Consider the following 8,259-nt stretch of genomic DNA (forward strand, 5'->3'; position numbering starts at 1 on the left):
GTTAATCCAGGCCTGCGCGCGCACACACACACACACACACACACACACACACACACACACACACACACACACACACACACACACACACACACACACACACACAGTACTGTTGAGTTCCAAGGATTTACACGTGACATCACAGTCATACGCAACGTCGGCTGCCGCTGACCGGAAACAAAAAAACACTACGTCACTAACGTAGCCTTTAATTGGAAATAGTACCGTTATCCACATCCAGCGAGAAAAAGTTTGCATGTTTTACAACAAACATTCCAATTAATTCACGTTTGCTTAAACAAGCCATCATTAGCCTGAAGCTTAGTGCCAGATGTTATAGAAAAGGAAATCAACTTCTCAGCAAAGCAAAGGACTATATATGATTTGTTAAAAGGACTGTGCCGTCAGCTTACCGTTGGATTGGAATAAGCCCTATTCACGCCCCGCCCACTCAGCAACTTCCTGCTTTGAAGGGGAAACCCTACTATTAAGCCCATAGACGGGTTTCTTGTTTACAAACATTGAGACTAAATGCACAGCTGACTGTATCATGTAATCAATTCCGTCCAATCCCCAAACCTGTTGTTTTGGAGAGCGCTGGTTTCATTGGCTAATTTTGCTACGGACCCTGCGCACGCATCTAGTTTTATCACTGTAACGTGGACCAGAAACCTGTCTATGAAGTTAACACAGAAATTGCAATTTTAATGCAATTTCCGAGGTAAAGTATAAAATACGGCTAGCATGATCAAGAACACAAGATAGTAAAAGGCACAAAAAAGGCTAACAGGTAAAAGGCTTTAAGTCCAGCGATTTCTGTGTTAACTCTATGGGCCTTTTAGCAGGGTTTACCCTTCAAAGCTTGCTGAGGAATTTGCTGAGTGGGCTGGGCGTGAATAGGGTCCATAAGCCTGCATTTTTTCCTGGATTGAAAAATAGATCCATATCGTGTCTTCTTTTCCGACGACCGAATCTATTAATTGATGTTGAAGCTGCTGCCGGAGGCAGATAGAGTAGGTCTTTCCTCAATCAGATTAGCTTTCATTTCCCAATAGAAACTTTATAACGTTCCCAGCAGTAATGTGTGCAACTAACTTTTGACAACAACAAAAAACACGTGTATAGTATGCTGACATCCCCGCCAATCACAGAGCATGTTGCTATATGCATCCTAGGCTAGAACGTTCCATATGATTGGCCACTACTCCTCCATTGAAACAACCACTATAATATAATGCAGCTTTTCATGCATGTAAATATGAATCATCGTGCAACATCAGACAAACTTTACGTCCGATAGACCAGCTTTTCGTCTTGTCAACGTCAGGTCAACGAATACCCACATTCGTCTCGTCATATTTTAGTCATCATAGACTTTTGGTTAGCTCGTTAACGTCACGTCTTCGTCACGAAAAATGATATTCGTCATTGTTTCGTCAACACAAACAACACTGTTCTAACTACTGTAGGCCTATATAAGTTAGCCTTTCCAGACCTATACAATTCATGGGTTCCCGATGCCACATCCTTAATGTTGGGGCATCCACATTTTCCCAGCATAATGCCATAACTCTCTAAATAGCTTGAAGAAGTTTGAAGTCTAAGATTTTAGTCTGGATGCAGCATTTACTGTGAAGCTCGGCAGGAGCTCTTAATTGATCCCTTTGAACTTCCGGGGTGGTGCACGGAGTTGATTGATTTGACGATAAAAGTGCCAAACTCTTAATCCAGAGCAACTTAAAATAAGCAAGGTAATACATCAATACATCAACATCAATACAAGGTAATACATCAACATGAATACATCCAATGCATAGAAATAGTAACAAAAAATATTTCAAAGAAGTACTGCTAGATTCCAATGGTGTAGAAAGCAGACTTACCGGGGGCACGGTGGCGCAGTCAGTAGTGCTGTCGCCTCACAGCTAGAAGGTCCTGGGTTCGATTCCCGCCGGGGCACACTGTGGGTGCTGGGGGCGTGTTCTCTCCTCCGCGTCATCAGTGCCCACACCCTAGGTGGGGTTGGCAAAAGTTTCTGTGTGGAGTTTGCATGTTCTCCCCGTGTCTCCTAGGGTAGATGGGTGGGTGACGTGACGTAACGTTTTCGCTGTCCTCGGTGTCAAACATGTATAAATAAAAAATATATTTGTCAAAAACCTTCTGAATATTGAGCAGGACATTAAGCTTTATGTGAACTTACTCAAGATTAAAACATTTCATTCCTCATTTCTTCAGAATTGTCAACCAAACATGGCAAAACTCATATGGTGTGACTGTCCTGACCTTGTTTCTCAAAGTGGGAACTTGAATAAAACTAAGAAAAATAATTGCTAAAAATCATTTGAAAATGAATTTAGGCTAAAAAAATGTCTATTTGTGAGCCTATATCTTTTCAAAGTCAAAGCATAATGTTTTCAGTCATTTCTGATCAAAAACATTTTGTCCCCCAAACCAAAATCATTTGGTGTGACACTAGTTTGGACAAATTAAACAGGCAATTATTTGGACACCTATTGGCTAGAGAGGTCCTTCTTCTGTAAGGCTATTCAGCACTCCCAGCACAACTGCAAGACAGTTGTCTGAGGTGAGTTATGATTTTAACATTTTCATGAAATGCCATCTTGTTGAAACTTTGACAAACTCACCACTTTGGATGTCTGTTGGTGTGACACCTTTTCATTAAAAAAAAGCTTAAGTTATTTGAAGTTTTGGTCATATTTCCATGTAGATCTAGGTTGCTTTGTTATAGCTAGCATGTTGTTAGCATGCTAATGTGTACATAGTAGCCTCAAGGTAAACCTAAATGCAGAAAACGTAATATGGTGTGACACTTAATCATAATGGTGTGACATGTCTGCTTGTCACGCCATATGACTTGATTGTCACACCATATGATTTATACTGTATTTAACTACAGATATAACAATAAATAACAACGTTCCATGTTTCTTTTGTACATTTAAACATTTGTTTTAAACATTTTTACATAAAATGTAATTTAGCTTCATTCAGTGATACTTCAAATTAATCAGACAGAGCAGAAACCCCTTCACAGAAACCTTAACATATTGTTTCAATCTAAACAATATTTTCTCTTTGTCTTAAACTATACATTCCATTTTCTTTTGTCAGCTGGAAAATGACAAGTGCTGAGAGAACGAGAAAGTACAGGGAGAAACTAAACAATGACCCAGCAAGGAGAGAGGAGCCAAAGGGGCGAGACTGCATTTTCTACGAAGAGCAGGAGGTTGTCTGTGGCATAGCAGAACCGCAACAAGGCAGCCGGTTTGCTACCCTCACCAAATACGACTGGCTGATGTACAATACAGTCTAAATGTATAATCTAATCTGATCTAATACTTTTGTACTTTCACTCACTGGACTGGACAGTGGACAGTGTTAAGGTAGGACCCGAGACAAAACTAGCAAAAATAGCTGATCTACAAGCTCTCAACACGTTGTGCTGCGAGAGCTTGTAGATCAGCTATTTTCGGAGTTGCGCAACCCAGCACTCTTTAGCAGTGGAGATGTGGTGTAATGTCATGATTCCTAATTACATTTGTTCAACACAAAATGCTGTGTTCAAGTTCAGGAGACTTCGGAAAAAAGCAATTTACCTGAATGCTGAGTTCTGTTTCCACTAATTGGTGTTAATAAAATGTTGCCTTGGCTCCAAGTGTGGCTATGCGCCTTATTGTCTCTTTAGGATCCTTCTGCCGTGGGCCGGCAGAAGACTTAGGTGTGCGTAGCATTCCTGTGCACATCCTCATCATCCATCTACTACTACAATTCTTTCTTATCCCATGTTAAAGCCCTACAATAATATCCTGTTCAGAAATATTAAGGCCATGTTATCCTGGGTAATTGTTTAATCAATCAGTAAAGTTCAGTACTCACTAATAGGTAGGTTAAAACACAGTTTGCTTTGACACATGAAGATACCTTTATTAATGATTAAACCAAAAAAATGTTTATGGATTACATAGAGAATATTATCAGGAAGAGTCACAAATATTTGTGTAATTTTAGAGAAAGTTTTGACAGAATACATTTAAAATATGTTGTAAGATCATGAACATGGGCCTCACACAGAGTGTCGATTATGAAAAAAATATACAGATATAATTAATTTTCAAAAAACTATAGTGGATCACTGGTTAGTTATGATAAAGGACTTTGATAAAGTGAGTAACTTAAGAAAGATGTACTCCATTTTCATTTTATGAACAATTATTTTCATGTCACACCATATGACGATTTTAGGCACAAGTACAACAAACTGCTGAATAAAGTCTGATTCCAATAAAATATCTAAAAACAAAATGTATTTCCATAAGGTTGAGAGTGAGTAGAACAAAAGTAAATAACTTTTATGCCTGCAATTTAAAGTTTTTTTAAAAACACTTTTTTTGGGGCGTCACGTCACTGACCCAGATACCCTCACAAAAACATGTAGTAATCCTGGTCTCTATAAAGCCTCCCCCTGGCCAGCCGGGGCGCCTGATGGAGGGGAGTGGAACTGGTTGGAATAACGTGTTCCTTCCACGCGCTACGTCCAACCGGGGAAGCTCCCCCTGTCAGGTGATAAGAAGCGGCCTGCTCACTCCTCATGCATTGAAGGAAGCATGAGCTCAGTTCGGGGCCCTCCCCAGGTTGGCAGAGGGAGAGTAGAGCCCAGGATCACAGCTTAGGCAATTGGCACCGGGTGAAAAAATGGGTTACAAAAATCGTGGGATAAAAATGTAAAAAAAAAAAAAAAAAGAAAGCAGACTTACAGAGAAAGGGACTCCAAGGCACTCCATCAAGTGAAAAAATATGATTTATTTTCTGAGCAAGGCAACAAGTTGACCCAGTTTTTTGTTTTTTAATGATAATTTGCTCAGTTGGGCATAAAGATCTTGCAGATCGGGTGATGTTGTTGGGTCATCTTCATTTCCCATGAGTATCTTGAACAATTATGTTCTTGCCTTGCTCATTAGTGAAAAAGAATGTTGATTTGGCCATGTGGTGGTGTTGTTTGTCCCACGCATTCACAGTAGAATGTAGCTGCTTCCAATAAGTCCTTGAATAATATAAAAAGAGGGAAAAAAAGAAGCGCTGCAGGGATCTAAGAGACAGGTGCTCTTTGGTGATACAGGTAGGAATATAATATTTCAAAGAAGAACTGCTAGATTCCAATGATGTAGAAAGCAGACTTACACTCACTTTCCATCAAGTGAAAAAATATGATTTATTTTCTGAGAAAGGCAACAAGTTGACCATAGAAATAGTAGTTTAAGAAAATAAATAGCACATATTCATAAAAAGTCAAACCCAAGTTTGAAGTGAGCGGTGGTGTGTGTGTGTGTGTGTGTGTGTGTGTGTGTGTGTGTGTGTGTGTGGTTGTGTGTGTGTGTGTGTGTGTGTGTGTGTGTGTGTGTGTGTGTGTGTGTGTGTGTGTGTGTGTGTGTGTGTGTGTGTGTGAGTGAGTGAGTGAGTGAGTGAGTGAGTGAGTGTGTCAACAGGCTAGACTCAACAGCACCCTCTTTAATAATAATAACAATAATAATAATACATTTTATTTATAAGGCGCCTTTCAGGGCACTCAAGGTCGCCGAACAACAGTTTAAAAAACAACAGTTAATACAGGAAACAATTTAGAAACAACAGATAATACAAGAAACAACTTAAAAAAAATAAAAACAACAGTTAATACAGGAAGTCACAGTTTAAAAACAAGCAAAATAGTTTGCAGCAGAGCAACATCAGTCATATGCCTGTCAAAACAGGTGGGTTTTGAGATGGGTTTGAAATGTGGTGATTGAGTTGCAGTTTCTGATGGCAGGGGGGAGGGAGTTCCAGAGGTGAGGGGCAGAGCGACTGAAGGCTCGTAACCCCATGGTGGAGACACTGGCTGAAGGTTTGTCAGGGGGGGTCAGTTCGATGGAGGAGGCGGACCTTAGAGACCGGGAGGGGATGTGGATATTGATGAGGTCAGACAGATATGGAGGGGCGAGGTTATGGATGGATTTGAAGGTATGGAGGAGAATTTTATAGTCAATGCGTTGTTTTATTGGAAGCCAATGGAGTTGGTGTAAAACAGGGGTGATGTGGTTAATGGCAGGGGTTCTGGTAATGATACGGGCAGCAGAGTTCTGGACCAGTTGGAGTTTACGGAGGAGATTTTGGGGGAGACCGAAGAGGAGGGAGTTGCAATAGTCCAGGCGGGAAGTGACGAGGGAGTGGACCAAGATTGCAGCACTGTTGGGGGTGAGTGAGGGGCGGAGGCGGTTGATGTTTCGGAGGTGGAAGTAGGCAGAGCGGATGGTGTTATTGATATGGGTATGGAATGAGAGGGTGCTGTCGAGGACGACACCCAGACTCTTAACCTGAGGGGAGGGGGAAACCGAGGAGTTGTCTATAGTGAGGGAGAAACTGGGCTGCTTGGTGAGTGTGAATTTGGAACCAATGAGGACTACCTCGGTTTTGTCACTGTTCAGTTTGAGGAAGTTTGAGGTGAACCAGGCTTTGATTTCCTGTAAACAGGCACTGAGGGAGGGAGGTGGGAAGGTGGAAGAGGGTTTGGAGGAGACGTAGAGCTGGGTGTCGTCCGCGTAACAGTGGAAATGAATGTTATGTTTACGAAATATCAGTCCGAGTGGGAGGAGGTAGATGATAAATAAAATGGGACCAAGGACAGAGCCCTGGGGAACACCGGAGGAGAGGGGGGAGGGATGTGATGTGAATGATTTTAGCTGAATGAACTGAGTGCGGCCGGAGAGATATGAGGTAAACCAGTCTAGGGGTGTGTCTGATAGTCCAATGGATGCTAGTCGGTCGAGGAGGGTGGAGTGAGAGATGGTGTCAAAGGCTGCACTCAGATCGAGGAGGATGAGGATGGATAGTTGTCCAGAGTTTGCTGCCACCAGGAGGTCATTTGTGATTTTAATGAGAGCGGTTTCTGTGCTGTGACAGGGGCGAAAACCAGACTGGAATTGTTCATACAGGTTATTGTTGGAGAGGTGAGTCTGGAGTTGTGATGCCACTGCTTTTTCCAGGATTTTTGAGAGAAATGGGAGGTTGGAAATGGGACGGAGGTTATTGAACATGTTGGGATCTAAACCAGGTTTTTTTAATAATGGTGTAACAGCTGCGGCTTTGAGGGATGGTGGGACAGAACCAGAGGTGAGGGAGGAATGGATGATGGCAGTTATCAGGGGCAGCAGAGAGGGGAGGGAAGCTATGACCAGGGAGGATGGAAGTGGATCAAGTTGGCAGGTGGATGGCTTGGATTTTCTGATGAGTTTTGATAACTCTGTGGCAGAGGGGAGTTTGGTCACTCAGTGGAACTCAGGCTACATACAGGCTACAGACCCACACGGAGACACGGATACACACACGGCCATGCTATGGAGCGGTCTCCCCACGGTTTTTTCCCCACGTGTTTCAATGTCACACAGGTACAGATATTCCCTGTTTTGCTTTTCTAATTTTTATGGAGAGTGGAGCGCATTTTTGCAGAAATTTGCAAATGGCAAGAAACCACTAAATTCCCATTGCAAAGATGTATTATTATTTATTGTATTCTATTTATTTTCACAAAGAGACCTGCAGTATAAAATAAATATATGTAAGAATACAGAGAAAATTCATTTGGTGAGAGTCAGCTCAATTCAGTGTCTCGGCCTCAAGACCACTTTGATGTGAATGGTGATATTGCATATATAGCGCCTTTGTCCAAGGCGCTGGCAACGTTCCACATCTCAGGTGGAGATGTGGAGATGTGTACTGTACAAACTATTCACATCAAACTAGAGCTTGTACAATATACTACCAGTAAGACTCCCTAATCGGTCGCTTATCTCCACAAATAGGCCAAAAGTTTGTTTTACCAATTATCAAGACATACGGGCAGTTGACAGTTTGCCATGGTTACTCATTGAAGTTGAATCTCCATATATGGAGATAACCTATGCATCACACTAAGTCTGACCTCACCAGCCCATATTTGGGCATGAGCAACTTATGTCTCCATATATGGAGATATGATGACATCACACAGTCCTCAGCCGATGATGTGGCGTGATGTCATACAATACACAAACGAGCCCTACAGTATAAAGGGGCAATTCTTGCCAGGAAAGAAGCATTTCTTCGACTCAGACCTTATCGCCAGGGTTGGCTTATAGCAGCTGTCGGTAGGACCATATATGGATTCTGTTAGTGTGGATCTCCTAACAGGGCATCATCTGGGATACAATCCCTTTTATGCCCATATATGGA

Source organism: Nannobrachium achirus (genome assembly GCF_963921795.1).
Source record: "Nannobrachium achirus genome assembly, chromosome: 21".
NCBI lineage: Eukaryota > Metazoa > Chordata > Actinopteri > Myctophiformes > Myctophidae > Nannobrachium > Nannobrachium achirus.